The 12,616-nt window shown below is 39.0% G+C and overlaps 1 long non-coding RNA gene, 1 other non-coding gene and 1 pseudogene across 2 annotated transcripts; all 3 read right to left on the bottom strand.

Moving 5' to 3' along the window:
• Nucleotides 1–1,417: 1,417 nt before the first annotated feature.
• LOC119995626 lies at nt 1,418–4,523 on the bottom strand (annotated as a pseudogene).
• Nucleotides 4,524–4,714: 191 nt separating this feature from the next.
• LOC119995131 lies at nt 4,715–5,842 on the bottom strand. The gene is made up of 3 exons (XR_005467628.1): nt 5,681–5,842; nt 5,380–5,418; nt 4,715–5,279 (listed from the first exon to the last, which is right to left on the bottom strand). It is a non-coding gene; the product is annotated as an uncharacterized LOC119995131 (long non-coding RNA).
• A 2,052-nt stretch (nt 5,843–7,894) lies between these two features.
• LOC119995739 lies at nt 7,895–7,999 on the bottom strand. Its single transcript, XR_005467700.1, has one exon. It is a non-coding gene; the product is annotated as a small nucleolar RNA R71 (small nucleolar RNA).
• Between the last annotated feature and the right edge of the window lie 4,617 nt (nt 8,000–12,616).

The following is a 12,616-nucleotide window of genomic DNA, read 5'->3' on the forward strand; positions in this document are numbered from 1 at the left end:
AAGAGAAAAACTCACACACCCTATGGGGAACAGACAGAAAGTATTTAACCCTATACCCCAAAGCTCGCAGGAGACTTTTAGCCAAGAAAAAACTCGCAGCTAAGAAGCTGCCAGCAACCAAAGAGGTGACCACAAACACAGAAAGAAGAAACTCACACCCCCCAAACCAAAAGCTCACAAAACCAGAAGAAACAGAACAGGAAGAAGAAACTCACAGGGCAAGGCAAAAGGCCTAAAACCCAAGTAGGTTATTGTTGTAGTGCATTATAGCGTTTTGATGGCTTATGCTGTCAGTTGAACCTGGAATGATTCCTGAAAAATATCTACTGTTTATGAGAAGAGGGAAAAGATGAAACCTTCTTTAGTTAATTGTTTGACTGTTCTTTGTTATTGAATTCGTATCATATCATATATAAATGACATGCCTGCATAAACAGTTGGGGATTCTCTTCAAGTTGATTACTAGCTAGACTGGAGCAAAAGTTTCTTTTTATATATTTATACTACGAAAATAAAGTACTGTTGTAATAGGCAAAAGATTGCAGCCCAAATGAAGGCTGTGAACTGTTTATGAGCAACTGAAACAGAGAAGCCTTCAGTAATTTTTGAATTTTCCTAGACGAAGCATAGTGGAACATATAGGAGGTTGTGAGTGTTGCAAGGAATTTTTCTAAGTTGCTTGACAAGCAATAATATTGATACCTTCTCTGAAGCAGTTGAGCATGTATAAGTAGTCAAAGCCAAGGGACAAAATTGTGACGCTGATGAACTCTTGGGCCCGACCAAAACGAACAGTACTTAACCTCTCAGTTGGTATTATCAAGGCTGTGTCGATTGGGCCGGTAAACATGTTGGTGCGTATAGCCCAAGGGACAAATTTGGATAATACAATTAGGGGTGTCCACTGGGTGCTTAAACCTGGCCCGGCCATGGCCTTATCGGGCTAGCCCGAAATGATTCTCACCGGACCGAGCCTTACCCGACCCATTAATCAGTTGGGGTTGTGTCTGAGAACAAGAGTTTTGAGCTGCAGTTGTGTCAAGGATTTCATGCCTCTCTAGATTGGACTCTGCATTGAAGTCAATAGGCTTTTAAGGCTTGGGTACGGTAGAAGAAGAACCCATCTGAAGAGGAAGTTGGAGTTTTTTCATTTTTTAGCTTCTTGACTCTTGAGTCTTAATTTCATTTTTGTCAGATGTTGGGCCTAAATAAGCCCTTCATTGCCAAATCGATTTTCCATCATGCCCTAATGGCTGTCTACACATAATCGTCAATGTCACGGTCATTGTCAATCTCCTCATATAGTGGAGACGGGTGGCATCATGCAGACCAGGCATTGATTCTACAGATGAGAATCGTGGAATTTTGGACGGTTTAGCCATCACTTTAGGGTCCTAAAGTTTATAAGTGTCTTCAAAATCATTGTCAAATTGAAATATTTCAAAATATTCTTCTACCTTTGATCATGATCATTTGTCTCATCAACGGATGCATTACCCAGTTTTGCTTCTGCGCACAATTATCTAGCATTCTCCACCACAAAACTCACTAGTCATCATTTCACCTATATCAGAAAGGCAGAGCCCAGCAGCAGTAGCAGCTCGCTTCAAGAAAATGGTGCAAAGAACATGTACCCGAATGGATGATTCCCTTAAAGAAGGAAGCTCCTTTCTTAAAAGCTTTGCATCTTTGAAAGCATCAAGGTTTGATATGTACTCCAATTCGGATTCTGAAAATGGAACCGAAGCTTGTGGCCAGTGCTGCCATTCAAAATAAGGGTCATCTAGCCACTCAGGCAGGCAGAGTCCATGATCCATAGGAACAAGCTCAGCAGCCCAAACAGAATAATTCTCATGCTGGTCATGCTTTTCGACAAGCATGTTTCCAGCATGACAATCAAGATTCAGGAGTCTTACATCAAAAATCCCAATCCGATGAACTGCAGCCACTGAGAAGCCTGAAGGACCCAATTCCCCTGCATCAAAATCATGATCTACGAAGCTTTGAAGCGAGTCAATCTTATAGGTTGTGGCAGGAATAACTTGATTCATCTCGAACGCGGGAATGCAACATGAGAGATCTTCAAAGCTGTTAGAGGAACACCTGCAACGCGCACTGAGTGTTTTAAGCCAGGTTGGCCTAGCATGAGACCCCCAAAGACTTTTGGGTTATAAAAGGCTAAGGGTTCTTCATCAATGGGCTTTGCCAGAGCAATATTATCGCCATTCCTCCAACGCAAGAAGTAGGTCTAGTCCACTAGACACTGGCAATGAGGCCAAAGCTATGGCAACTTCAACCACAAGAGCACGCACTCTGGGGACTACACGACCACCAACAATCTCAATTCTTGGAGTGGTGTCAAACTCTTCTTCCACCCTAGTGGCTAGGGAAAAATATAAACCAACCTATCAATCCCTCGCTCTTCAGCTCATAAATCGCGACAATTTTCTGGAAATCAAGAGCAAATTTATAGGCCAAGATCAGGATTTTTAATGTACTCACAAGAATTTAAAATTAGAAAGCTTAATCAGTTGGCTCACAAGAATTGTCTCCTCCGAAGCAGTGCGTGTCGTGTGCTCTTGTTTCAGTGCCAGCATATCCTGATCATCGATTAAAATCTAAATGTATGAGCAGTTACATCAAGTGTAAAAACCATTATGCATGGAAAATGCTAAACATATCGCTATTTGCTTCTTTCTTTTTTTTTTTCAAGTGTCCTCGCATTCAAGATGAATTGGCTATCCAATGTTTCAATGCAATAGCTGAAGAGGGAAAATTGCCCACATTGATGGAGCCTCAAAATGCTGCCTTAGGATATAGGACGCAATCTCTGGAACACATTGACCAGGAGGCAATGCATCAGACCCAAGTCAGCCAACCACAGCTTTAAAAAATCGACGTCTTTTTTCTTCATCTTCCTCCCACCAGCACGCATCGTGGAGCAGTCGTGGCATGATGGTGTACACACCTGAAACACATTTAAGTTATCTGAAAAGTAATAACAAATTAAGAAAATGATCCATGAAAAGTCACTTTAACATTTTGTTTTCATCTATCTGAGTAACGACATCCAACAATAAACAAACAATGCTCGTGACCAAATCGCAATATACGAAACCCATATTCATGACTTGGAAGATGGGAGAAAAGTCCTTTTCATATTTATGCTAATTACTTTCCTAATTCACTATTATTTATGTTATAAAAAAAAATATGGGAGAAAAGTAATAGTGAATTAGAAAGTAATTAGCATGAATATGAAAAGGACAGGACGGAGAAAAAGAAGAATTGCCTATGCGGGTACACATATAATCTCAGGTTAAAGATATGGTGACACTGAAACTTCAAACTTCATTTCATGTCACAAGGCCTTTATTTGGATACAATAAACTAAAGGTGCATGCACTTGGTATATATATTCATCAATCTATAGGCGGAATTATATAATCTTATTGATGGAAAAATAACTTTCTCAATGATTATCCAAATTATACACAGAAGGGGGGAATGTTCAGATGTGCGAATTACTGTGATGGATGTAAATTTGTTCAAGTTAGGAAACAAATTCCCAGAATTTCACGAAATCAACCTTGATTTTGTTTTTCACTGGTATTGGTGGTTATTACCTTTTTAACTAATGTGGTTGTAACATATTTCAAGGAACAGAAGTATACACCCTTATAAGAAGGGGAAAAAAGGAGAAGAAAAAAGAACCCAATTTGTTCACCGTTAAGATCTAAAGCAACCCAAGTCTATGGCCACTTAGAGACAGAACTATCTGACCCCACCCTTTACCGTCATATAGCTGTATTGGGATGGATTACCAAACTCCAGACCAGGTTCACTTGGCATACGCTGAATGCGCAATCCTATTAATCCTAATTCTTGCATAACCTGCACCCAAATTGTCCAATAATAAGATACAAAATTAGGTTCACATTGAGAAATGTAAGCAGAGAGGTTTACATGTTAAGAACATACCGGATGAACTCAAGCAGGCATAAGGCCCAGATCTTCCCCACACGCTAGCATGTTTGATGAATTTAGGAGAACAGCTAGTGTTTCTAAAGCATTTTTCCTCCACGTATCTTCTTGCCGTTGAACATTTTTGCTGTGTAATGTTACAGACAGTGAGATGTTAATAGAGTCAGTAAGCTAAGAACAGTCGAAAACAAAAGGAAAAGTAACAGTTTTGAACCTACATTTATGTTATCTTGGCATAATATGCCACCTTTAGAAGATCAAAAAGATCACTCCGTATCTTTCCTTCCTTCTCAAACAACAAAGATCTTTTCGCATATGAATTCAGCTCGGAAGCAATTTTTCTTCTGTGTTGCAGTCTTCCTCGAACTTAAGTTATGGAAGTAAAAATAAGAAGAATTTGAAGTCAGACTTCAAAAACTAATATTTAATGAAAAAAATACTGAGATTCAGATTGCAGGAAAAAAAGAAAAGACAGAAGCATATGGAAATGGATTGAGGAAGGATAAGCGCTAATAACCAATATCGAAGAAACAATTCATCTAAACCAAAAGCAGCAGTGAAGGAAAAGAAAGAAAAGCAAAATTGTAATCCTGGTTCCTAATACAATATTAGATGGTCGTCCATAAAAAATTTTAACTTCTTACACTGAACTCAAAGTTAGCAAGATACCGTGGCAAGAAGCAACCAATTAATAGAAGTATATCCTGGAGAAGAGAGATAAATCTAAACTAAGCAGACTGAGGTTTGTGGATTGCCTAAATGTTTTGGTATATTAAACAAGAACAGAAGTAATTGCAACTATATACTCCCTTGTATGTGTATCATGTACATGCTATTATGCTGAAAGGATAGAGGCAATGCACCCTCTTAATACTATACAAGACCCAAAAGGGTACATAATTCAATTACTTCAGAATGCAGTGTAATCAATTCCATAAGACACATTGTATGATGGCTATGATATGACTTCTCAGAAAACAAAATGCCGCATAGGGTTTTAGTCATTCCTTCAACAATGTACACATATGTTATTCGACCTCAGAAGCACGCAATTAAGAAAATTGATCACATTTCAAATTTAATAAATAAGAAATTAACAATCAAGCAAATGGCATACCATGGATTTTTTGCCAAAACATAATAATTAGTAGCAGAAGAGAGTAATGATCTAAGACCTCATTCTCAGAAAAATATTTCTGGAAGGAACTAGGGTTCAGTATTAGATCCTTTTCACAGGCAAAAATTTTCTTCGCAATTGAAAGTTTAGTAGCCAAAGTAGCCTCGTAATCAACACCCTGCAAGATAAAAAGTAAAGTCACTATTGTGCGTACAAGGAATGGATTGATGCATATACTTTTGTCTGTTAAGAAAATTAGTTAACCATGGGAAAGATACCTTTCCATGCAGTCGCTCTTTAGCCTCATGAATCTCTTTCTGCAAGAAAAATAAAAGACAAAGAGAACAAATGCATGAGGGCCGAGAATGAACTCAACAGCATAAATCAATGGTATGATATCTATATAAAAGAAGTTTAAACTTGATATCCTCAACAGCATAAATCAATGGAGATAGTTTATGAGTATCAACACACTGCTCAAATGGGACTTCATTTCCATGTTCTTGGAAAACAAATCAATCAATACGTAATCCTTAATATAAAGCATCACAGGTAATGAAACTTTAAGATTTCACATACCTGTAGGGATGGGAATCCCACCACATCCCATGCACAGATGTGTCATTTATTGGTAGAAGCTAAACTAACCCAGACTTCACAGACCAATCGACAAGTAGTTTTATCAACAAATTCCTTAACTCTTAGGTCAGTTTCTGACCTCAAGGAAAACATGGGAAGGGCAACACCAGCACCTTGCCAAGGCATTTCCTGACAAAAGATAGCTGATGTGTCAAATATATACATACATTTGTGCATCCTTTACACATAAGTTCATTGCATTTTGAGTTGATTAAGAGTTAATATTGCCTAAAAAAGCTATATTTGCATATTGTAGGTGTCAAGGCAAGAAAGGGAGGAAAAGAGTGCAAAATGAAGACTTGGAGCCCAGGACTAATTTCCGATCGATCGGCCATAATTTCCGATCGATCGGACCTGCCAAAACACCTAAAAATATCATCGAGACAGATTGTATTTCCGATCGATCGGACTATTCCCGATCGATCGGAGTACTATTCACAACACTGCGCAGTTTCGCGGAAAAGACCCGAATTCACGTGTTTCTAAGCCAAAACGACCCCAACTTGTTTTGGAAACGACATAAGAGTTTGGAGAAGTATAAAAGGGCATAAGATAGGGTTTTGGAGGAGAGTTGGGAGGCTGGGGAGCTGGATTTCGTGCTGCCTCCATGGGAGAGCTTGGAGGTCACCTTGGAGCTTGGAGAAGAAGAGGATCTACAAGGGGGTTTCCTCTCTCCTTTTCTATCCTAGTTTCTATGGTTGATTTCCTTTGTTTAATGATGTATTTTGCTTCCATGAGTGGCTAGATTTCCTACTAGGGTCTTAATGTAACCAAACCTTGAAGATTCAATAAACTTGATTTCCTTATTTCTTGATTTCTCTTTCTCTCTTGATTGTCTATGGGTGTGATTAATGCTTTTGAGTGTTTGGCCATCATTCAATTGATTTGCTGCCTAGATTGAGACCGGAAGGAGATATCTAGGGTTTGCCTCAAGCCATAGATGACATAGGGTGCATGAACCATAGGAATATAGGTTTGTGACTTATGCAATTGCTAAATGATTTCCATAGTTCGTAATGAGTTTTTGATATATTAATCCAATTGTTAGGAATAACAGGGATTTATATTGAAAATACATTTGATGTATCTAGGAATAGAACATTGAATAGGTTGAGAAATCGATTGTCATTATTGAGAGATGAATTAGGGATTAAGGAATCAAGGGAATTGAATTGGATAGGTGAGGTGAAGTTAAGTACCCTAGTGCTTTCCATCCTTGATTTCATATTTGTGTTTGATTTGTTTTTGTTCTTTTTAATTAGTTTAGTAAAAATCAAAACCAATCGCTAATCATTTTCTCCAATTTACATAATTGTAGCTTGTTTGACATTGATTTCTTTTGCCAACACATCCCTAGTGGAAACGATAATTTACTCATCTTTATATTACTTGTGCGATTTGTGCGCTTGCAATTAAATCCATATCAAGTTTTTGGCGCCGTTGCCGGGGATTGAGGCAATTGTTTTTTGTGTCAAATTAGGTTTTCAATTGTGTTAATTGGTTTTTATTTTTCTGTAGAAATTCTTTCTCTTGTATGAGCTTGGGAAGACGTTCTATTAATCCAGAATTAATTGGTATTGATTTGGAGATTGAAAGGACTCTTCACAATCTTAGACGGGAGCTTACTAATAATCAAATGGAAGGCATGGGAGACAATCAAGAAAGGGGGAATGTTGGTGATCTTGGTGGAGCTTTAATTGTGAATGATGGTAATGGTAATGGTGGAGGTGCTAATGGAAGAAATGGTGATGAAGCGGTTGAAAACCCTCCTAGGCAATTTGATCCTCGATCTCTTGAGGATTGTGCTAAGCCTACTTGGGATGCAAACCCTTCAAGCATCCGCTATCCTCCTATCAATGCTACTAATTTTGAGATCAAGCCGGCTATCATCAACATTATCTCTAACTCGGTGGTTTTCTATGGTCTTCCTCATGAAGAGCCCAATGTCCATCTTCGCTCTTTCTTGCATGTGTGCACTACTTTTGGGATTCACGGAGCTTCTAAGGATGCTATTCTCTTGAGGTTATTTCCATTCTCTTTGAGGGATAAAGCTAAGGCATGGTTGATGTCACTTCCTCCCAATTCCATCATTACATGGGATGAGCTTTCAGAGCAATTTCTATCTAAATTTTTCCCTCCGGCGAAAGCGGTTCAAATCCGGAATGATATCATGACTTTCTCCCAATTTGATCTTGAATCTTTCCATGAAGCTTGGGAGAGGTTCAAAGCTATCTTGAGGAGTTGTCCCAATCACGGACTTGCGGAGTGGATTGTTTATCAAGCTTTTTATTCCGGATTGAGTATGTCCACGAGGCAAATGTTAGATGCAGCTGCGGGTGGTTCATTTATGACTAAATCTCAAGAGGATGCTCGAACTTTGCTTGAGAAGGTTGCCAAGACAAATACTTCTTGGCCTACGGAGAGGCTACCACAAAGGCAAGGTAATTCAAGAGATGCCGATGTGATGACCGTCTTGGCCGCTATGGCTAAAAAGATTGACGCTTTAACGGTGAATTCTCATCAAGGAGTGCATGCGGTTCAAGGAATGCCTTTCGTATCTTGTGATTATTGTGGTGCTAGCCATCAAACCGGAGAATGTTTGATTACTAATGCATCTTCTTCTCAAAGCAAGCAAGCTAATGATATTGGAGGTGGGCATTACAATTGGCCAAGAAATGATCCATACTCAAATTTCTACAATCCGGGATTTAGAAATTATCCAAATTTTTCTTGGAGCAACAATCAAAACGTGCAAAACCCTCCTCCTCAACAAATGCAGCCCCAAGAGAAGAAGAGGGACATTGATGAAATGTTTGCTAAGATGGTCGGGAGTATGGAGGCATTAGCCAACAACACAAACAACTTCATCAGCAAGACTGATTCTGCATTACAAACCCAAGCATCACTGATTCACAATCAAGGGGCTTCCATTAGAAATCTTGAGATACAAGTGGGGCAATTAGCTAATGCTTTATTTTCTAGAGAAAAAGGGGGACTTCCTAGCCAAACGGAAGTGAATCCGAAAGGGAAGGATCATTGTTATGCTATCACTCTACGGAATGGTAATCTTGTGAAAACTGCTGCCGATCTAGATGCTGAAAAAGCGAAAAAACTGAAAGATGAAGAATTGCAGAAAAATGCAGTTGAGGAAGGACAGAGCTCAAATCCGATCGATCGGACCTCAACCCCGATCGATCGGACCACTACATCAGAAATTGAAAATGGGACAGAGCCTAACTCCGATCGATCGGTCCCAATTCCGATCGATCGGACCACTGTAGCCCAGAATGAGAAAGTTGAAAAAATGCAGAAAAGCAAGAATTTGGAGTCTCGATATGCAATTGAAATGGATTGGCCCGATAGTTCATTGCCAGCACCTCTGGTTAAAGCGTATGTGCCTCCAATTCCTTTTCCACAAAGGTTGAAGAAAACCAAGAATGATTCTCAATTCTCAAAATTCCTTGAGGTGTTCAAGAAATTGCAGATCAATATACCTTTTGCAGAAGCTTTGGAGCAAATGCCTAGCTATGTCAAGTTTATGAAGGAAATTCTTTCTAAGAAGCGGAGGTTGAAGGATTATGAGAGTGTCCAATTAACGGAGGAGTGTAGTGCCATCGTGCAGCAAAAGCTTCCAATTAAGAAGAAAGATCCAGGAAGTTTCACCATTCCTTGCACCATTGGTAGTACGGTAATTGAAAGGGCGCTATGTGATTTGGGAGCTAGTATCAACTTGATGCCACTATCAATAGCCAAGCTCATTGGTTTGCATGAGATTAGTCCAACCACAGTGTCTTTGCAAATGGCGGATAGATCTATCAAGTATCCTATTGGCATGGTAGAGGATGTCTTAGTGAAGGTGGGTGATCTTATGTTTCCGGTTGATTTTCTTATTTTGGATATGGAGGCCAACCCCACTACTCCTATCATCTTGGGAAGACCATTCTTGAGCACCGGGAGAGCTTTGATAGATGTTGAAAAAGGGAAGCTTACTTTGAGAGGTGCGGGAGGTGACCAAATCACTTTTAAAGCGTTTGGAACTAGGAGGCAAGAGGAGATTTCTCAACAATGCCTCCAAGTAGAGTATATTGACATGATCATCCCCGACACTCTTGAGAAGGAAGTTCCATATATTCCGGTGGAAGTTCTTTTAGGCAAAAATTCCAAGGTTGAGCATGAAGTTCCCAAGACAGCCTCACAAGCTGCAATTGAAGTTCAAAAGCCTCAAATTGAAGATCCCACGGAGAAGAAAAAGAAGAGCAAGAAAAAGAAGAAGAGGAAAACCAAGAAAATGAAGAAAAATGTCTATCCTAAGGAAATGGTGGTGATGAAAGCTTATGCTCCTTGTATGGCACCTAAGCAATCAAATGTCAATCCTAAGAAGCCATCAAGGGGAGTCTACACCACAACCCTCAAGGATCCCGGTTGAATTCATAGAGGGGAGTCGGGCTGAAGACTTTAAACCAAGCGCTTTCGGGAGGCAACCCAGGTTTTATTGTTCTATCTCTATCTTTTTATTTCTATTTTCACATATTCCATGCATTGAGGACATTGCATATTTTAAGTGTGGGGGTGGGAATTTAGGTTTCTAGTTTTCGTAAAAAAATAAAATTTTTGACTTCAGATGCCTTATGCCATGTCACTCTTGAGTGTATTTGGATGAATTTTGTGATCTTTGAAGTATTGATGGATCTTGCAATGAACATTCTTTCCAATTGAGTTTTCCTAGCTTGAAAATTGTTTTGTCCATTGCGCTTTTGTGAATATGGAACACTTGATTGTGGGGTATGAAATACGACTTGACTTTGGCATTTGTGGTTGTTTGAGATCAATTTGATTCTAAATAGCATTACTTGAGCAATGAAAAATGAAAAAAAATAGAAAAGAGAAAAAAAAAATTGTGTTTATGAATAAATGGTTTCTTTCATAAATTTTCTGCTGAGTAACCGGGCCTCTTGCCTAGCAAGCAATGAGTTTCGCGTAAAAAGGTAGGAAATGAATGTTAGAGTACCTTGGTGACTAGTTTAACCTCGTAGCCTTTTTGACTTGGGTAATTAGATCCGTTGGGGTGTCTTAACACCTAGTGCCCTAAGCCAACTGGATTGGGAGTCATTGGTCGAAAGCTCGTTACATGAGTCATTTAGAAAGCTTAAGGAGGTTGAACATTGCACAAGTCACCTTTGAGAAGAAAAAGAAAAAAAAAATGTGAATAAGAATGAAGTTTGAATAAATGCTCATTGTATTTGCTTTTGGATTCTTATTGTTCTTGGAAGACTACATGGCCATTGTTTAGGTCACTTTGAAGCCAAATATCAAGTGAAATCCATTATGTGCATCAATTCTAGAATTTATAAGCAAAGTGGATGAGATAAGATTCTTGAAGGAATGCCTTTATTGGTTTGAATGCCCTAATGTTTGGTTTGTTAATGTGGATAGGGTTGCAATTGTGAATCCGTTTTATACTCTTGTTGATGACATGAATTTTGGCATTGAATTTGTTTAATGTTTGTGGGTATCATTCTGGTAAACTCTCAGGAGACACAACTCCTCCTACTAGGGGCACCTAGGGGTTTAAAGGCTTGTGGCACATGCTAAGTGTCATCGTGAGCCCTACGAAAGTGGCATAGATTAGTTGCTTATTTGGAGTAGGTCTTTGTTGTTTTATTTTTCATTTGAGCTTAACAGAAAATACTCTTTCCCTCCTTTATTCATTCTCAACTTGCTCGAGGACGAGCAAAGGTTAAGTGTGGGGGTGTTTGATGTGTCAAATATATACATACATTTGTGCATCCTTTACACATAAGTTCATTGCATTTTGAGTTGATTAAGAGTTAATATTGCCTAAAAAAGCTATATTTGCATATTGTAGGTGTCAAGGCAAGAAAGGGAGGAAAAGAGTGCAAAATGAAGACTTGGAGCCCAGGACTAATTTCCGATCGATCGGCCATAATTTCCGATCGATCGGACCTGCCAAAACACCTAAAAATATCATCGAGACAGATTGTATTTCCGATCGATCGGACTATTCCCGATCGATCGGAGTACTATTCACAACACTGCGCAGTTTCGCGGAAAAGACCCGAATTCACGTGTTTCTAAGCCAAAACGACCCCAACTTGTTTTGGAAACGACATAAGAGTTTGGAGAAGTATAAAAGGGCATAAGATAGGGTTTTGGAGGAGAGTTGGGAGGCTGGGGAGCTGGATTTCGTGCTGCCTCCATGGGAGAGCTTGGAGGTCACCTTGGAGCTTGGAGAAGAAGAGGATCTACAAGGGGGTTTCCTCTCTCCTTTTCTATCCTAGTTTCTATGGTTGATTTCCTTTGTTTAATGATGTATTTTGCTTCCATGAGTGGCTAGATTTCCTACTAGGGTCTTAATGTAACCAAACCTTGAAGATTCAATAAACTTGATTTCCTTATTTCTTGATTTCTCTTTCTCTCTTGATTGTCTATGGGTGTGATTAATGCTTTTGAGTGTTTGGCCATCATTCAATTGATTTGCTGCCTAGATTGAGACCGGAAGGAGATATCTAGGGTTTGCCTCAAGCCATAGATGACATAGGGTGCATGAACCATAGGAATATAGGTTTGTGACTTATGCAATTGCTAAATGATTTCCATAGTTCGTAATGAGTTTTTGATATATTAATCCAATTGTTAGGAATAACAGGGATTTATATTGAAAATACATTTGATGTATCTAGGAATAGAACATTGAATAGGTTGAGAAATCGATTGTCATTATTGAGAGATGAATTAGGGATTAAGGAATCAAGGGAATTGAATTGGATAGGTGAGGTGAAGTTAAGTACCCTAGTGCTTTCCATCCTTGATTTCATATTTGTGTTTGATTTGTTTTTGTTCTTTTTAATTAGTTTA

This window comes from Tripterygium wilfordii, chromosome 3, assembly GCF_013401445.1.
Source record: "Tripterygium wilfordii isolate XIE 37 chromosome 3, ASM1340144v1, whole genome shotgun sequence".
NCBI classification, from domain to species: Eukaryota; Viridiplantae; Streptophyta; class Magnoliopsida; order Celastrales; family Celastraceae; genus Tripterygium; species Tripterygium wilfordii.